This window comes from Rhincodon typus, chromosome 37 (genome assembly GCF_021869965.1).
Source record: "Rhincodon typus isolate 14 chromosome 37, sRhiTyp1.1, whole genome shotgun sequence".
In the NCBI taxonomy this organism is placed as follows: domain Eukaryota; kingdom Metazoa; phylum Chordata; class Chondrichthyes; order Orectolobiformes; family Rhincodontidae; genus Rhincodon; species Rhincodon typus.
Genome location: NC_063368.1, coordinates 259,425 through 279,057, shown reverse-complemented (window position 1 = coordinate 279,057; position 19,633 = coordinate 259,425). Strand labels below are relative to the sequence as shown.

Here is a 19,633-nt window from a genome sequence, read left to right as displayed (position 1 = left end):
GTTCATCCAGCTCTACACCTTGTTATATCATTTAACTCACCAAGGTTCTTTTGACAAAACCCTTCAAATCTGCCTCATCCTGAATTCAAATTGTACGTACGTTCCTTCAGTGCCACGGAGTCAAAATCCTGGAACTCCCTCCCAAACTCCCAACACCAAATGGACTGCAATAGTTCAGAAAGGTTGCTCACCACCACATTTTCAAGGGCAATAAGGGAAGGGTGATTATTACTGGCCCAGGCAGCAACACCCACATTCCATGATCAAAGAAAATGAAAAAGTTGTTGCACTAGATGTGCATATTTTACTTAAAGACAGAAGTAAGTCCGAGTTACTCCTTCATCAAGAAAGTCAAGCTAACAATAACCTCCCAGCTGATGAAAAATTAGCCAAACTTCCCTCTGTCAAATTGCTATTTATTCAATGGCAAAGTTAATTGATTGCAAGAAATGATGTATAATGGGTGGACAGGCTTTTCCTGTTTTCACTACGCTGTTTGCTGCAAGAATAGATTCATTCCTTCAGTCACTGTATGAGTTTAGCATCAACCTGAAAAGTAAAATGCTCAAAGGCTGGGAAGCTAAAGTAACAACAATAAGCGCTAAAACAATCAGCAGGTTGGGCAGCCTATTGCGTAGAAAGAAACAGATAACATTTCAGGTCAAACTTTCAAAGATCAGTGACTTGAAACATTAGAGGGTTCAATGTTCTGTACATTCAGAATATGTAACCAAATAAAACAGAGGCAGCATTTACAACTGTATCTTCACATCAATCTCCTTAGGAGGCAGCATTTTCCCATTCATACAATCACAAGCTTCTAATCGATTCACCGTCAAGTAATCGTGTTCGGCTCTGACCTTGTTGGCTGTAAAGGTTGGTTAGCTGGGATAGTCAATCTACTCTGTCCTGACACATGGAGATGCCATGGAATTGTCGTTAACTATGGCCTCATTCTCAGAAATCACAGAATGGCTGACATGGAAAAAGTCAAATATTATGCTGGTGAGATCCAGGCTGACAATATAGGTTTGAGGCAGAACTGAAAAAGAAGTACTCTACAGTTGCATTCCAGTACGGTTGACCTGGCACATTCGGTTAACACGGGTCCCTAAAGTGTTTCATGAACATCCTGCACCTACACCACGACCATGAGGTGAGGCTCCAGCGGGAGAGATAAGTGTGCATCACCTAGAATACTGATGGACAAAGACGAGAGTGGTCCTAAAGGAAGAGTGCTGAATTGGGGGAAGGCCAACTATAGCAAAATTCGACAGGAGCTGGGGAATGTAGTCTGGGAGCAGCTGTTTGAGGCTAAATCCACATTTGATATGTGGGAGGCTTTTAAAGAGAGGTTGATTAGAGTGCAGGACAGGCATGTCCCGGTGAAAATGAGGGATAGAAAGGGCAAGATTAGGGAACCATGGATGACAGGTGAAATTGTGAGACTAGCAAAGAGGAAAAAGGAAGCATACATAAAGGTCTAAGCGACTGAAAACAGACGAAGCTTTGGAAGAATATTGAGAAAGTAGGACCAATCTGAAACGAGGAATTAAGCGGGCTAAAAGGGGTCATGAAATATCTTTAGCAAACAGGGTTAAGGAAAATCCCAAACCCTTTTATTCATACATAAGGAGCAAGACGGTAACTAGAGAAAGAGTTGGCCCACTCAAGGACAAAGGAGGGAAGTTATGCGTGGAGTCAGAGAAAATGAGTGAGATTCTTAATGAGTACTTTGTGTCGGTATTCAGTGAGGAGACGGACATGACGGATGTTGAGATTAGGGATAGATGTTTGATTACTCTAGGTCAAGTCAGCATGGGGGGGGGGGGTGCGTGGGGAAGTGTTGGGTATTCTAAAAGGCATTAGGGTGGACAAGTTGTCAGGTCTGGATGGGATCTATCCCAGGTTACTGAGGGAAACAAGAGAGGAAATAGCTGGGGCCTTAACAGATATCTCTGCAGCATCCTTGAGCACGGGTGAGGTCCCGGAGAACTGGAGAATTACTAATGTTGTCCCCTTGTTTAAGAAGGGTAGCAAGGATAATCCAGGAAATTATAGACCAGTGAGCCTGATGTCAGTGGTGGGGAAGCTGCTGGAGAAGATACTGAGGGATAAGATCTATTTACATTTGGAAGAAAATGGGCTTATTAGTGATAGATAGCATGGTTTTGTGCAGGGAAGGTCATGTCTTACCAACTTGATAGAATACCAAACTTGATAGAGGAAGTGACAATGTTGATAGATGAGGGAAGGGCTGTAGAGGTCATATACATGGACTTCAGTAAGGCGTTTGATAAGGTTCCCAATGGTAGGCTGACGGAGAAAGTGGAGTCGATTGCGGTCCAGGATGTACTAGCTAGATGGATAGAGAACTGGCTGGGCAACAGGAGACAGAGAGGTGTAGTGGAAGGGAGTTTCTCAAAATGGAGAACTGTGACCAGTGGTGTTCTACAGGGATCCGTGTTGGGACCATTGTTGTTTGTGATATATATAAATGATCTGGAGGAAGGTATAGATGGTGTGATTAGCAAGTTTGCAGATAACACTAAGATTGGTGGAGTAGCAGATAGTGAAGGGGACTGTCGGAGAATGCAACAGAATATAGATAGATTGGAGAGTTGGGTGGAGAAATGGCAGATGGAGTTCAATCCAGGCAAATGCGAGGTGATGCATTTTAGAAGATCCAATTCAAGAGCAAACTATACGGTAAACGGAAAAGCTCTGGGGAAAATTGATGCATAGAGAGATCTGGGTGTTCAGGTCCATTGTACCCTGAAGGTGGCAACGCAGGTCGACAAAGTGGTCAAGAAGGCATACGGCATGCTTTCATTCATTGGACGGGGTATTGAGTACAAGAGTTGTCAGGTCATGTTACAGTGTTATAGATCTTTGGTTCGACCACATTTGGAATACTGCATACAGATCTGGTCGACACATTACTAAAAGGATGTGGATGCTTTGGAGAGGGTGCAGAGGAGGTTCACCAGGATGTTGCCTGGTATGGAGGGCGCTAGCTATGAAGCGATGTTGAGTAGATTAGGTTATTTACATTAGAAAGACGGAGGTTGAGGGGGGACCTGATTGAGGACTACAAAATCATGAGAGGTATAGACAGGGTGGATAGCAAGAAGCTTTTTCCCCCCAGAGTGGGGTCTCAATTACTAGGGGTCATGATTTCAAGGTGAGAGGGGAAAAGTTTAAGGGAGATACGCGTGGAAAGTTCTTTACGCAGAGGGTGGTGGGTGCCTGGAATGCGTTGCCAGCGGAGGTGGTAGAGGTGGACATGATAGCATCATTTAAGATGTATCTAGACAGATACATGAATGGGCAGGGAGCAGAGGGATACAGATCCTTGGAAAATAGGCAACAGGTTTAGATAGAGGATCTGGATCAGCGCAGGCTTGGAGGGGCTGAAGGGCCTGTTCCTGTGCTGCAATTTTCTTTGTTCTTTGTCTATGCAACCATAGGGAATGTCTCAGAGAAAACAAAAATCAAGTGCCTATTACCACAACTTCCTGCCACAAAGGCACCATTTCCCTCTCTTATAGATCTTGCTGTGCTAATAATACGGTAGATGACAAATTTTCTTTCAAAATTCAAAAAAAACTTTCCTTCCTCCACATTTTTCTCAAGCAGAGGAGAGTTCTATGATGACTTCCTGTGACAAAGCTGCTGAAAGCAAATCTTGGATCAGGATATGACCAAGTGACCAGGACAAGGAGACCAACACCATCAGCAGACTCTCCACCAACAGACTGGCTAAGGTCAGCAAATTCTAGCCGAATCAGGAAATCCTTGCTCCGTATGACACAGTAACACTACTAAACACACTGTCACAACACAACAAAACCACCAAAGAAAGACGGAGAATTAAGACAAAACATTTCAGAGTTTGTTTTCTGACCCAGCATTGACTGTGAATGAAACTACACAATCGATAAAACCATAACAACAACAAAAAGAAAGTTGCTGGAAAAGCTCAGCGGGTCTGACAGCATCTGTGAAGGAAAAAAAGAGTTAACGTTTCGGGTCCGGTGACCCTTCCTCAGCGTTCTGAGGAAGGGTCACCAGACCCGAAACATTGACTCTATTTTTCCCTTCACAGATACTGCCAGACCTGCTGAGTTTTTCCAGCAACTTTGTTTTTGTTCCTGATTTACAGCATCTGCACTTCTTTCGATTTTTATTCAGTAAAACCACAACCTGTCTAGAGACTGTCCATTATAACCAGGTATTTAGCCCATGACAAAAACGTTCCATACAGAGATCTTGGATTACTGCCAGAGAACTAGGAAATCAATGCAGATTGAAAGCAGCGAAAACATCAGAAGTTATATACACGGCTCTCTAAATGATCAACATGTCTCCAAATTTAGCAGCCTCCATGCTGTCTTTCAATTACTGTATTCAGGCAATTCACAAAATTTCCTGAAGACAAGAATTCCAACCATTATCTGGTCTGTAACCACCTCTCACAAATACTGCAACCTGTGATTGCCACATGGAGGTAGATCTGGACTACGATCTTCGCACATGCCTTGGAGATGAAACACAGATCACCATCTGGGCCTGCTCCATGCAGAAATGGGGGAAAATGTAAGCAACTTTGATCCTCATGGAGATAAAAAGCAGACCTACATCTGCAAGCTCCTATCTGTGGATAGACACAGAATTGTTACTCAGAGGGATCTGAGTCTCCTTGTTGACAGATCACAAAGTTAAAATGCAATGTGTACAGCATTTGGTAAAACAAATGATTTTCACTCTTCACCATTCAGGGTTGGGAATGTATGAATAAAGAAATCTCACTATAATATATAGACTCAGCGAGACCACACCTGGAGTACGGTAAAGAAGCCAAGGAGGGAGACAGGGAGTGACCAGATTAAGTCCTGGGGCAAAACAATTAACATTTGAGGTTAGAATTACCCAATACAATCTTAACTTACAAGAACATGGTGATGTAGTTGAAATATATAAATTTGAAGTTGACTGTTTCCCTTGGCTGGAGAATCTTGAACAGAACTACCATCCCAAGTGATCAGCCATTTCAGACTGAGATAAGTCTGTTGACTGATTTCATAGAATCATAGAGTCCCTATAGTGTGGGAACAGGCCCTTCAGTCCAACAAGTCCACACCGACCCTCAGACATCCCACCTAGACCCATCCCCCTATAACCCACCTAATCCACACATCCCTGAACACAATGGGCAATTTAGTGTGGCCAATCCACCTAGCCTGCACATCTTTGGACTGTGGGAGGAAACTGGTGCACCTGGAGGAAACGCACACAGACACGGGGAGAATGTGCAAACTCCACACAGACAGTTGCCCGAGGGTGGAATCGAACCTGGGCTCCTGGCGCTGTGAGGCAGCAGTGCTAAGCACTGAGGCACCGTGCCGCAAGTAGGCATTCTCTTTACTCCTCCCTTGTCCTCACCCTTGGTTTGGAAATGTTATCAATTAATATCAGAGGTCTGAAATTTTTGTGCTATTACATTACTTTAACAGGAATTGAATCACTCACTATAAAGAGCCATGCAATGAATGTTAAGGTAGTCTGAAGATCGCAAAATAACTTGTTTTACAGTCATAGAGTCATACAGCACGGAAACAAACCCTTTGGTTTAAACAGTCCACGCCGACCGTAATCCCAAACTAATCTAGTCCTGCCTGCACTGGGCCCATATCCCTCCAAACATTTCTTATTCATGTACTTATCCAAATGTTTCTTAAAACATTGTAACTGTATCTGCATCCTCCACTTCCTCGGCAAGTTCCTTCCACAATGAACTGTGCTCTGTGTAAAAATGTAGTCCCGCATGTCCTTTTAAAATCTTTCTCCTATCACTTTAAAAATATGTCCCCTAGTCTCGAAATCCTCCACTGTAGGGAAAAGACACCTGCCATTCACCTTATCTAGACCCCATCATGGTTTTATAAACCTCAAATCTTCTACACTCCAGTGAAAAAAGTCCCAGTCTCTCCTCATAACTCATACACTCCATTCCCAGTAACATTCCAGTAATTCTTTTCTGAACACTCTCCTGCTTAATAACATCCTTCCTATAACAGAGTGACCAGAATTGTACAGTACTCCAGAAGAGACCTCACCAGTGTCCTGGACAACCTCAACATAACATCCCAACTGCTATACTCATAGGTCTGAGCAACGAAGGCAAGAATGCCAAATATCTGAACCACTCTGTCTCGATGTGCCGCAAACTTCAAAGAATTACGTCCTAATACCCTGGGTTTCTCTGCTCTATAACACTATCCAAGGCCATACTTTTAATTGTTTAAGTCTTGCTTTATTTATATATTTTTTCTGTATTCTTTCCCTGCACAATAAGGGGGGCTAATGGTGTAATGGTGACATTAATGGACCAGCGATCCAGAACACAGGATCGAATACCACCATGACAGATGGTAAAACTTGAATTCAATAAAAATCTGGAACTGAAAGCTAGTCTAATACTGACCATAAGATGTAGGAGCGGAAGTAAGCCATTCAGTCCATTGAATCTCATGGAGTCAGAGTCTTAGAGCAAAGAAACAGGCCCTTCAGGCAAACTCATCTATGCCAACCAACGAACCCTAAACTACACTAATTCCATTACCTGCTCTTGGTCTATGGCCTACAGTGTCCTAATATTTTAAACACTCATCCAGATGCTTTTTAAATGTTGCGACAGTACCTGCCTCCACCACTACCTCACGCTTCCTGTTCAACATTTCTACCACTCTCTAGGTAAGAAACAGTTTGTCATCAGATCCCTGCTAAACCACTTATACCTCACCTTATACTTATGTTGTCTGATCTTAGACATGTCTGCCATGGAGAAAAGATTCCCATGATCTACCCTGGCTATGCCGCTTATAATTTTGTATATCTCAATTAGATCTCTCCCTCAGCCTGTGCTTCGCCATTCAATGAAATCATGACTGATCTGATAACCCTCAACTCCATTTTCCTGCCTTTTCCCCAAATCTGTCTATCTCAGGCTCAAATCTACTGAACAACACAGTGTCAACAGTCCTCTCTGCTAATGAGGCAGAATTCTTCTAGAGAGAAGAAATTCCTTCTTATCCCTTTCCTAACTATGTATCTTTTACTTTGAGACTATACTCTCTAGTGCTAGACTCCCCCACAATGAGGAAATAACCTCTCTGCACCACGTCAAGTCCCCTAAGGATCTTGTATGTTTCAATAAGATCACTTCTCATTCTTCAGAACTCCAATGAGTACAGACCCAAACTCCTCACCCTCCCCTCATAAGAGGATCTTTCCATACCTGGAATCAGCCTTGTGAACCTTCTCTGAACTGCCTCCAACACCAGGATATCTTTATTTAGATTAGGGGAGCAAAACTACTCCAGGTATAGTTAACTAGTGCTTTGTTAACTAGTGCTTTGTATTGTTTTAGCAAAACTTCCCTATTATTTTGTGCAGTTCTGGAATCCAAGGGAATAAGATGATCAGTTGGACTCTGGGATGCATGAAAGATCAGAGGGACCTTGGTGTTCAATGGTGTTACCATTGTTGAATACCCCAAATGTCAGTCTCTTAAGGTAGAGGGGCAGGGAAATAAAATGGTAAAGGAGGCATCCCGGATGCTTGCCTTTATCAGCTGAGGCATAGAGTTTAAGAGCAGGGAGGTGATGCTAGAACTGTATAAAAAAATGTTGGTTAGGCCACAGCTAGTATATTGCATGCAGTTCTAGAATCTATATTATAGATGGGATATGAGTGCATTAAAGAGGGTGAAAAGGAAATTTACCAGGATGTTGCCTGGGCTGAATAGTTTTAGTTATGAAGAGAGGTTGAATAGATTGGGGTTGTTTTGCTTGGAGCAAAGGATACTAAGGGGGTGACAACAATGAGATACATAAAATTATCAGTGGCATGGACAAGGTAGACAGGAAGAAACATGTCCTCTTGGAGGTATCAATGAGCAAGGGACTTAAGGAAAGGGCAGGAGGTTTGAAGGAATGTGAGGAAAATATTTTCACCCAGAATGTGTTGGAAATGTTGAATTACAGAGGAAGCAAAAACCTCGTATAATTTAGGTGTGCACTTGCATTTGGGCCAAGTGCTGGAATGTGGAATTGGAATAGTTAGGGGATTGTTTTCGACTGGTGCATGCTGATTGGCCAAAGGCCTTTTTCTACAGTGAAGACCTATATGACCCCATACATTGGCATCAAAAGTGCACATTCAGGTCATGGGCCAAGTGCTGGAAAATGGATTAGAACGGTTAGAACAGTTATGTGTTCTGATGAAGGGTCCCGAACTGAAATATCGACTTTCCTGCTCCTCTGATGCTGCCTGACCTGCTGAGTTCCTCCAGCTCCACACTGTATTAACAGTTGTATCTGCTGAGCTTCTCCAGCATTTTCTGTTTTTGTTTCAGATTTCCAGCACCTGCAATTCTTTCTTTTACAATAGTTAAGATTTTGTTTTTGACCAGCACAGACTTGAAGGGCTGAATGGTCTTCTATGCTGCAAACCTCAATGCTGCTACTATGAAACGCCACTGCATTTGAAATAATGGTCAATATTGCATTTGCCTCCATCTATTATCTCTGAATTCTTGTGCTAGCTTCTTGTGATTTCTGCACAGGGACTCACAACTACTTCCGTATGTAGCTTTGTGCAGTCAGGAGAAAGAGAAAAAGGCTTTGTTGTCAAATCATTTTTCTAGGAAACTGTCCTGAATACACTATGAATTACTCTTTGTGGCTACCTCTGCCAATTTGATGTTCCCAATCTACACAAAGTTTAAAGTCACTAACTGCCTTTATTACATGCCTTCATCATCTTTTGGTTTATCCTTTGTCCCACTATACAGTTACAATTAGGGGGCCTATAGACGAATCCTACCAGTGTCTTCTTCCCCTTGTTATTTCTTACCTCTATCTAGCTAAATGGACTTTACATTTTCCTATCCAAGATCATTTCTTGCTGTTGTACTTATTCCATCCCTTACAAACAAAACCACCTCACCACCTTTCTTCCCTACCTGTCCTTTTGAAAAAAAATCACATGCCCCTGAATTTCCAGCTTTGATCTCCTTGCAACCAAGTCCTCGGCTATAAGAGCAAATCCATTAACCCGTATTTGTGCTGTGAATTCATTTATTTTGCTCCAAATACTACAAACACTCAAGTAAAGAGTCATTAATTTTGCCTTATTACCATTTTTCCCCTTTGACACTACATAATTCTGTTATTCTATGTTTGTAGGCTCTGTCCCTTCCCATTGCACTCTGGGTATCATTATTCAAACAGCTACTCAGTAATGGTGCAATACCCTTTCGCTTTGTAAGCTTACATCACCCTCTCCCAAATTCTCTTCCCCTCTAATTCTCAGCATCTAAGAGCAGGGTGGCTGGGGTGTGGTGCTTGGTGCGGTGGCAGCCTGACCTGGCAGCACAGCCAGGGACTCCTGGTTGCAGTAGTGCTAGAACAGGAACTCCTGGCGTTGGCAAGGTGGCGGCTGCAATGGCGCTAGCATGGTAAGCCCACAAGGGAGACTCCTGGTTATCAGCAAGGTGGCAGAGGCAGCAGCGAAGCCAGGGACTCCTGGTTGCAGGGGGAGTTTGGGCTCAGCATAGGACTCAACCAGGTGGGCCCAGCGGTGAAGAGACAGCACCTAAAGAGTGGCGACTTGTATAACGGTTGGACAAGTGCAGACCACAGCGGGGCAGTGGAGAAGGGGTGACGGCACAGGTATCGTGTCACTGGTGACAAAACTCAGCCCTCATGGTGGAGGTCGCAAAATGAACATAGACTCCCTTTCAGTTGCATCTTTTTAACTCTTTTTATTCTTAAACTATTCAAAATGGCAGAAACAGTTGAAGCTTTTCACTATTTTACCATATTATTCACTGCAAAATGCAAGTGACAATAAATCATTCAAATTTCATATTAGTTTACAACCCTCTCTCCAGCCTTAGTTATTTGATTCACCAGGACACTGGTCCCAGCATGGTTCAAGTGAAGTCCGCCCTGCCCCACTAGTACTGGTACTCCAGTCGTGATGCTATTCCACTCATACCAAGCTCTGAGCCATACATGTAACTCCTTGACTTTATTTACTCTATGCCAGTTTGCCTGTGGTTCAAGTTGTAATCCAGAGGTTATTACTTTGATGCTTCTTAATTTAGAATTTGAACAATTAGGAACTTTCAGCTGAACCTCGTTTCTGGTCCACTCATTGCCCTCCCAACAGAAGCAGGCAACAAACCTTCAAGACTGCCATTCATGGTTGCAAATAGCAGTATCTAGCCTTCTATGTTTTGCCCAACAATTATTACATTTCTATTTCCTCCAGCCACTCCAATGGCTCTCCTTAGCAAGGTAAAAAACCTAAAGAATTGCAGATGCTGTAAATTAGGAACAAAAACAGAAGTTGCTGGCAAAGCTCAGAGTTAATGTTTTAAGTCCGGTGACCCTTCCTCAGAACATTTCACCAAATTTGAAACGTTAACCCTGATTTTTTTTTCACAGATGCTGCCAGACTGCTGAGCTTTTCCAGCAACTTCTGTTTTTGTTCATCTGTACCAAGGTGTTGTGCTCAGTTTGCCTCGCCTCCCTGTAGTCCATACTGTTGTCTCACTCTTGCAGGAACTTCACAACTACTGAACAATTGCAGAAGCTGAGACTCCACAAATGCAATACCCTTAGTCCCCATACTTTCCTCACCTGCTGTCACATCCTCACCTCCCCCTGATCATAGTCCAATTTTGAATTACCTAGTCTGAGGGGTGTGACCACCCTATGGAGTAAAGTTTCCAGATAATGTTCCTATTCCCTGATGTAATTTCTATAGCTTGAACTCCAGCTCCTCAATTCAAATCCAAAGTTCCTTGAGCTGGAGACACTTACTATTTCTGAAGAAGGGTCACCAGACCCAAAACATTAACTCTGATTTCTCTCCAAAGATGCTGAGCTTTTCCAGCAATTTCTGTTTTTCTTACTACAAATGTGTTCACTCTGGATCATCTTTTTCTCCAGCAGTTTCCATGCGCTGCAGCAGCAAGAGATCACCTGTCTTACCATCACAATGGTATTGATTTATCTACAAATGAATAACTCTAGATTTCTTGTCTTTTCACTTTACTGTAATGACATTTGTGAAATAAAATCATCAGTACCAAACTAATACTTACTCAGGTATTTTTAGGAAAAAAAAGAAAAACACTTGAAACCTAAAGATCTTACTTTTACTTTAAAGACTATAAATATTCATCAATCTTCCTCCCTAATCAGAGACAACAAGGTGCAGAGCTGGATGAACACAGCAGGCCAAGCAGCATCATAGGAGCAAAAAGGCTGACGTTTCGGGCCTAGACCCTTTATCTAACCCTTCCTCCCTAATCAGTTTCTTTCCTTGCACAAGCATCATACTGTGATTCATAATGCTATTCTGTCACTGGTTACACTGTAAATCAGCATTTCAATCTACACTTTTCATCCTCTCCCACTCCTTGCAGTAAACCTTTGATAAAATACCTCTTTCCCCTTTGCACTGAATTCCCACCTAAACATAATTTCTAGTTCACTCACATGGCCTATGTCTCACTCTGCCGAAGTCTCCTTCGCACTGACCAACTGTTGTTTTAAAAAAAAGGCTCACAAATGTCCTTCAGGGAACAAAATCTGCTGTTCATACCCACAGTGGGCTACATGTGACTCCAGATCCACAGCAATGAACTTGACTCTTGACAGCCTTTGAAAAAGGTTGAGCAAGCTGCTGAGATGACAATGACAGTGAGAGTGACGTCTAAGGTTGTGGAGTAGATTTGTAGCTCGGGTTGTGGATGTTGTTTCATGGACTTAACTACAACTACAGAGACGCCAACAAAACAGAGTTCCTAGCCACACTGGAAACCGCACTGAGGACCAACAGCATCAATGAAGAAACAAACAAGCCACAAGGCAGACAGTGATCCCAACACTGACCAGAAAAAGTGAACGCAACACCCTTAACGCAGCTGAAAGGAAAGCTCTAGAAGGACTGAAAAAGGACAAGAACATCACAATACTACCAGCAGACAAAGGGCACATGGCAGTAATACTAAATAAACGGGACTACCTCTCCCAGGCACATGCACTACTAGCCGACGAGAACACATTCCAGCAAGTGCAGACAGATCCGACACCACAACTGGGCAACAAGATTCTCAACACACCAAGGAGACTCAAACAGACCGGACAGATCAACAAAACAGACTTCTTAAGAATGAAACCGGAAGGAACTAACACCCCTCGATTCTATGGTCTCCCTAAGGCACACAAACTGGAAGTACGCCTCAGGCCCATAGTCTCCCTGCCAGGCACGCCATCACAGATTAGTCAAGGAGCTACAAAGGAGACTAAAGCACCTCGTCAGCAAGTCAACCCACTCAATCCACTCAGCCCAAGAGTTCCTCAATTCCATCAAGGACATAAGAATAGATGACGACGAGACCATGGTATCATTTGACATTACTACCCTATTCATATCGATAGACATACATACTAGCAAGAGAAACAATGACAACACTACTAAAACAAGAACAACACCCCAGTGACACCATCTCCACTGACAACATGCTGAAGCAACACAGAGCTACGCCAAGAAGAGGAGTACCTCTTCCAGGTATCCAAAGACAATGGATACCCGAAAAACTGGGTCAGAAGATGCCTATTACACGAACAACACCATGAAGATACTACACGCCCTGACACACTCACCACGCTACTTTACATTAGGAACACATCCGAACTGACCACAAGACTCCTACAACCACTGGGCATCACAGTAGCACACAAACCCACATCAACCCTACAACAACTGCTCACCCGAACCAAAGACCCACTACCCACTATGGACAGGACCAATGTCATATACAAGATTCCCTGCAGAGACTGTGACAAACACTACATCTGACAAATAGGAAGGAAATTAACAACAAGGGGACATGAACATTAATTGGATACAAAAAGACACAACCAATGCTTACTCAACTCTATCCACGTGGAAAAGGAGAACCACCAATTCGACTGGGGCAACACCAAGATCCTGGGACAAGCAAAGCTGAGACAAGCACGGGAATTCCTAGAAGCCTGGTATTCCACGAAGAAAGCCATCAACAAACACATAGACCTCGACCCCATTTACACTCCATTGTGAAGGAAAACCAGAAATGAGGTAATCCAGCTCAACGGACACCAGAGTTTAAATAACAGGCGGGAAAACACAACAGCACTTCATCAGAGGCTGCACTGATGATGTTAGCCAGCGGGGTAACGAAACGCCTGCGGAACAACAAACCAGCTCCGCGAGCCAACCAACTACAGTGACAGTGACAGTGACAACCTGGACAAGGTCATTTGACCAAGTTTGGCATCAAGGATCACAAGCAAAACTAGAATCAACAGGAATCAGAAGCTCTTGACTGGTTAGATTCATACCTTATACACATTAGGATGATTGTGGTTATTGGAGGTCAATCATCACAGCACCAGGACAACCATCTCTACCTGTTTTGTCAATGATCTTCCCCCCATCATAAGGTCAGAAATGGGGATATTTGCCAATGATTACACAACGTTCAGCATAATTTGCGATTCCTCAGATACTGAAGCAGTCCATGTTCAAATACAACAAGACCTGAACAATATCTACACTTGAACTGAAAAGTGGCAAGTAACATTCACAACACACAAATACCAGGCAATAACCATCTCCAATAGGAAACAAACTAACCACCACCCCTTCACATTCAGTGGTATTACTATCACTGAATTTCACACCATCATATCTTCAGCATTACCATTGACCAGAAACTGAATTGGACTGACCATATAAATATTATAGTTACAAAGAGCAGATCACAGGATAGGAATACTGCAACAAGTAACTCCCCTCCTGACTCCCCAAAAGTGAAACACAAGGGGCTGAAGCCATTTGTCCTTTTGACAATATCAAGCAGAAAGAACAGGAACTAAAATCTGAAGCACTGTCAGGAAGTAAACATTAGGTTCAGGGCGAATTAGCAGAGGTCAGACTGGAGTTGAGTGCGAGGTGGGCAGGCGGCTACACATTATGAAATTGTTGCAGTACACATCTCCCAGCTGTTAAATCCATAACTCAAATATACAGTGACATGTCAAAACTTACATCAGCTAGTTCGCAGTTTTCGCTCAATTATTAATGTTCTTAGCACGCATAATTTAAAAGTTAAGACAATGAAGCTTCTCGACATTTTTGTAGAAAACACACTAGAAGGCAGCAGTTAAAATTTGTAGGACAGGTCCTCTGTAAACTATATGAACATGTTCCCATACAGAGTTTGAACTAGAAGGCTGCCCACAGTGATTTAACCAAGTACTGGGAAGTTGCAGTGAAGCAAGGTCAAAAGCCAAAGAGTCTATGAAACCAAGTGGCAGCTTTCTATCACAGAAGATGATCATTTGGACTATGGTCATCAATTTGTTAGGAAATGCAGTGTTGTGCTCAGACTGGTTCTGAATCTAATTATGAAGGTTCTACTTAAAAAAACAAGACATTCCTTACTCCACTTACACAGCCAATTGAAATAAATATCCCTCAAAGATGACTAAAACCATATAGTCAGATATGAATATATTAAATTTGTATGAGATACTATGATAGATAAGTAAGGGCGATTGTAAAATGGATACTGCCTATAAACCAAGAACTCAAGAAGAGTAGTTCATTCAGCTTTCGAGCCTACTCCACCACTCAATAGGATCATGGCTAAGCTGACACTCCTCATGTCTACTTCCCTGCCTTTCCCCATAACCCTTTAAATCAATAATCTTATCTGTCTCAGCCTTAAGAACTCTGTGACAAGGAGATCCAAAGATTCTCAATCCTCAGAGAGAAAGTTTCTCCTCGTCTCAATCTTAAATCGGCACTCCTTTACACTGAGACTTTGTGCTCTGGTTCTAGACTCACCCATGAAGGGAAACATCTCAGCATTCACCCTGTCAAGCTCTTTAAGAAAGTTTCAATGAGATCAAATTCCTCCATAATGGGCATCACCCGAGTGAACCTTCTTTGAACTGCCTCCACTGACATAATATCCTTTCTTAAATAAAGGGATCAAAACAACTCAAACTATTCCCATCTTGCAAACTTGCACTAAGACTTCCCAACCCTTAAAATCTCCAAACCCTCCAATTCGAACTAGCATTCTTGATTACCTGCTGCACCTGTGTGCTAGTTTTAGGTGTTTGGTCACAAATACCCTAACCCTTTGTATTGCTTTCTGCACTTTTCTCCATTGAAATAATACTTTGTTTTTTTGTTCTCCTTTTGCCAACTTTCTGCCCACTTTTTTTAAAAACATCTCAACATTTCTCTGTAAACTGATTTTACCCCTCTTGCAACATACCCTTCCACTTTTTTTGTGTTGTCTGCAAATTTGGCTACAGCACATTTGCTTTTTCCATAATATATATATTAATTAAACGTCGTGATCACTTGCAGTCCCAGCACTGATTCCTGCCTAAAGGAGATCTGAATTTCAGTGGATTGGAGATACCAGAAATCTTCACGGTCACTGGAAATGGATGCCAGCAAAGTCTGTGAACCGGCTGAAACTGATTTTTAATCAGATAATCAAGGATTATAGAGTCAGAGATGTACAGAATGGAAACAGGCCCTTCAGTCCAATTCGTCCATGCCAAGTAGATATCCTAAATCAATCTAGTCCCATTTGTCAGCATTTAGCTCATATTCCTCCAAACTCTTCCTATTCATATACCCATCCAGATGTCTTTTAAATGTTGTAATTATACCAGCCTCAACTTCCTCTGGCAGCTCATTCCCTACATGCACCACCCTCTGCGTGAAAAAGTTGTCCGAGAGATCCCATTTAAATCTTTCCCCTCTCACCTTAAACCTATGCCCTCTAGTTTTGGACTCCCCTTACCCCTTGTCTATTTACCCTAGCCATGCCACTCATGATTTTATAGACCTCTATAAAGGTCACGCATCAGCCTCTGAGACTCAAGGGAAAACAGCCCTAGCCTATTCAGCCTCTCCCTATAGCTCAAACCCTCCAACCCTGGCAACATCCTTGTAAATCCTTTCTGAACCCTTTCAAGTTTCACTACATCCTTTCTATAGCAGGGAAGACAAAATTGCATGCAGTATTCCAAAATTGGCCTAACCAATGTCCTGTACAGCTGCAACATGACCTCCCAATTCCTATACTGAATGCACTGACTAATAAAGGCAAGCATACCAAACACCTTCTTCACTATCCTATCTATCTGCAACTCCACTTTAAAGAAACTATGAACCTGCACTCCAAGGTCTCTTTGTTCAGCAACACTACCTAGGACTTTACCATTAAGTGTATTAGTCCTGCCCCGATTTGCCTTTTCAAAATAGAGGACTCACATTTATGCAAATTATACTCCATCTGCCACTCCTCGGCCCATCAACCCATCTGATCAAGATCCCTTTGTATTCTGAGATAACCTTCTTCACTGTCAACTACACCTCCAATTTTGGTGTCATCTGCAAACTTACTAACCATAGCTCCAATGTTCACATCCAAATCATTTATATAAATGACGAAAAGCAGTGGACCCAGCACCGATCCTTGTGGCACACCCCTGATCACAGGCCTCCAGACTGAAAAGCAACCCTCCACCACCACCCTCTGTCATCTTTGAGCCAGTTCTGTATCCAAACAGCGAGTTCTCCCTGCATTCCATGTGAACTAATCTTGCTAACCATTCTACCATGAGCAAACTTGTCAAACACCTTGCTGAAGTCCACATAGATCACGTCCACCATTCTGCCCTAATCAATCCTCTTCATTACTTCTTCACAAAACTCAATTAAGTTAGTGAGACACGATTTCCCATGCACAAAGCCACATTGACTATCTCTAATCAATCCTTGTCTTTTCAATCACATATAAATCCTGTTCCTCAGGATTTCCTCCAACAACTTACCCACCACCGATGGCAGGCTATCGGGTCCATAATTTCTTGGCATTTCCTTACCACCTTTCTTAATTAATAGGCACTACTTTAGCCAACCTCCAGTCTCTCATCTGTGGCTATTGATGATACAAGTATCTCAGCAAGGGGCCAGGCAATCACTTCCCTAGCTTCCTTATGGGGAAAAAAAAAGGAAAGCAGAGCTGAGGACGGCCTACTTCTGTTTATGTCTGCTACGGCCTTATGGTCTTTCTAATACCGGTTTTTCAACTTGTTCAGATAACATGAAGGGGGATTCAGAAATAAGAAGGATCAGGTAAAAGGCATGCAATGCGGAGGATGTTTCAACAAAACATGTTACAGCTGGTCAAAGAGATAATCATATCTAGTTGAAATGAAAGGCAAGCAGAAAATATAAGTGACTGAAGGTCCAGGTTCCAAACCTGGCCGGTTAGCATCCCCACCTGGATGGGGGTATTAGAACGCTTGATCCCACACTTGGTTACGGGGTAGGGACGACGTGGATGTTGAATCCCACACCCGGATGGGAAGGGGGAGGCGGTGAGGTGACGATGGATTGGAAGTTATCACTTTACCTGCCTCACAAGTACCCCCCCATCGCCACGTCAGTGACTCGCAGGTAATAAGCCGCTGCTCCCTTGATCCCGGTTTTCCCGACACGTCACTGATTTCACCGGAAGTAATTCTACGGCACCGGAAGCTCGCCTTCGCTCCGGACGCGAATTCCCAACGATACCGCCCTCAGGGAATAACCCCAGAATAAACAGGAACAAACTAGAGATGGAAACCAGTTAATCTGGAAGTGAAAGCCGACCAACAGGGAATAAACACCAACAAACAATTGCTCCTTCAATCGGGATGGCCGCGATCAGCCACATAGTGGTGGGTAAATCCCCATGAAATGGAGATAAAGCTGCACAGAAGCACCGACACTCTGGGAATAAACAACTTCTCAAAAATCAGATAAACGTCAAAGCATGCAGAATAGTTTGTCGTAAACTGAGACGAGGCGCTCAGAAAATGAATAGTGTTATTCCATCTGATGTTATTACGGTACAAGCCAGATGCCAGACATCAACCTGGCTTGATAGATCATAGATAACAAGGTGTAGAGTTGGATGAACACAGCAGGCCAAGCAGCATCATAGGAGCAGGAAGGCTGACGTTTCGGGCCTAGACCCTTCTTCAGAAAAACGTTTCAGGCCCGAAACGTCAGCTTTCCTGCTCCTCTTGTTATCTCAGATTCTCCAGCATTTGCAGTTCCTGCTATCTTGATAGATAATATTTGTTTTGGTTTTAAGGAAGTAGCCTGTTGCTGAAACACACTCACGCAAGGTTGAAGATTTTGCTTTAACAATAACACCAAACTTTATTACAAATATGATAAAATTGAATAAACCAAACCATCTAGCTATAATATTTAAAATTTAAAGACATTTACACACCTTGAAAGTATATCTGTAGCAGATTCTGTAGATGTAGTATATCTGGATTTCCAGAATGCATTTGACAAGGTGCAGCACAAAAGGTTAATTAACAAATGTAAGATCACATAGGTTTGGGATAATAGATTGCGATACTAAGGAAGGCAATGAAAGACATTGCTGGGGCATTGACAGAGGTTATTGTATCTTCTTTAGCCACAGGCAAGGTCTCGGAAGACTGGAGAATAGCTAATACTGTTCCTTTATTTAAGAAGGGCAGCAGGGATAATCAAGGAAATTCTAGGCCAATAAGTCTTACATCTGTGGTCATAAAATTTTAGAGAGGATTGTTAGGGACGGGATTTACTTGCATTTGGAAAAGACTGGACTTATTAGGGTTAGTCAGCATGGCTTAGTGCGAGGGAAGTTTTGTCCCACAAATGTGTTTGAGATTTTTGAGGAAGTGACAAAGTTGATTGATGAGGGTAGGACAGCGGATGTAGTTTACATGAGCATTACTAAAGCATTTGATAAGGCCCCTCATAACAGACTGGTCCGGAAGATTAAGTCACATGGGATCCACGGTGAGTTGGTTAAGTTGGAAACAAAATTGGTTTGGTCATTGAATACAGAGGATAGTTATGGAGGGGTATTTTTCTGACTGAAGGTTTGTGACCAGTGATGTTCTGCAAGTATCAGTGCTAGGACCTCTGTTGTTTGTAATAAATATAAATGATTTGGTGAAAATATAGGTGGCCTGATTAGTAAGCTTGCAGACAACAAAAAGTTTGGTGGAGTTGTACACAGTGAGGAAGGTGGTCAAAGGATACAGCAGGACATAGATTATTTGGAAAGTTGGACAGAGAAATTGCAGAAAGAGTTTAGTCTGGACAGGTGAGAGGTGATGCAGTTTGGGAGGTCAAATGGAAGAGGAAAGTATACATTATATGGGAGAAACCTTAGGGTCATAGATATACAGTGGGACCTTAAGGTTCAAGCCTATAGCTCCTTGCAAATGGCAACAAAAATGGATAAGGTGATAAAGAAGGTGTATACCATGCTTGCCTTTATTGATTGGTGCATTGAGTATAAAAGTTGGCAAGTCATGTTACAGTTGTATAAAGCATTAGTTAGACTACGTTTGGAATATAATGTCCAATTCTGGCCACCACACTGTAGGAAAGATGTGGAGGCTTTAGAGAGGGTGTA

The 19,633-nt window shown here is 42.6% G+C and overlaps 1 protein-coding gene across 5 annotated transcripts in view; it reads right to left on the bottom strand.

Moving 5' to 3' along the window:
* Positions 1–17,750, bottom strand: part of sgsm3 (small G protein signaling modulator 3) — a 203,950-nt gene extending 186,200 nt beyond the window's left edge. For 2 of the 5 annotated variants that reach the window (XM_048617521.1, XM_048617523.1), the window contains exon 1: positions 17,576–17,748. The gene's annotated coding sequence lies outside the window, so the exon portion shown is untranslated. Of the gene's footprint in view, positions 1–17,443 lie in introns of all 5 variants that reach the window. The other 3 variants (XM_048617525.1, XM_048617522.1, XM_048617524.1) reach the window with 3 other exon arrangements.
* Between the last annotated feature and the right edge of the window lie 1,883 nt (positions 17,751–19,633).